Below are 828 nucleotides of genomic sequence, written 5' to 3' on the forward strand. Positions count from 1 at the left end.
GTCGCCATGTTTAGCAGCTTTTTTTTTTTTCCTTAAAAAAAAAAAAGATCTCCTCAATTCCACATAGAACAAGCTTCTCGATCCCAACCCTCCTCTTTTGTCCAATTCAATCTTTGGAGACATCTTTTGTTCTAACTCAGCATGAAAAGAAAAACTTTCTTTAAATGCTATAAACTTAAAACTAACTGAAGTCCCTAAACAAATCCTCCTCTGAGCATTCCAAACATATATACATGGGGCTTGTGTGTGTGTGCGTGCGTGTGTGTGTGTGTGTGTGTTTTTATTTAATTCTGGTGCATTTTCTGTTTACTATTATTCTCTGTGAACCAAAGCTCGCTGCAAGAAACTTATAAATACAGAGATAGCTTACAGGCTTTAAAACATAAAAAGCAGAGAATGTTTTGGATTTGAAAATCATAAATTATAATTTAATGCCAATAACAATTTACAACAAATGGTTGTTTACAATAAACTAACACAAAACAAACAAGTCAAGATCCTGTGTTCTTAGTAAGCATAAAAACTTCACACACACACACTCACATGGATAGCACTTGCAATAGAAAAAGCTAAATCTAGAGGTCAGCAATCCCCTGCAATAATAGTATATTTATATATTTATATATATTTATATATTTATAGAAAAGGAGCCATGATTCAGATGTAAAACTCTGCTCAAATTCACAGTCATACGCCCCTCAGCCCCCAGTACAGATGTGTCTATCTGGAACACACTAAAGATCAGGGTTTAATCGACTTTACAGAATGATCTCTCTCCCTCCCTCTCTCCCTTTTCGTGAAACCACAACATGGTGTAGTTACGTGTGG

Source organism: Pygoscelis adeliae, unplaced genomic scaffold, assembly GCF_000699105.1.
Source record: "Pygoscelis adeliae isolate BGI_AS28 unplaced genomic scaffold, ASM69910v1 Scaffold21, whole genome shotgun sequence".
Classification (NCBI taxonomy): domain Eukaryota; kingdom Metazoa; phylum Chordata; class Aves; order Sphenisciformes; family Spheniscidae; genus Pygoscelis; species Pygoscelis adeliae.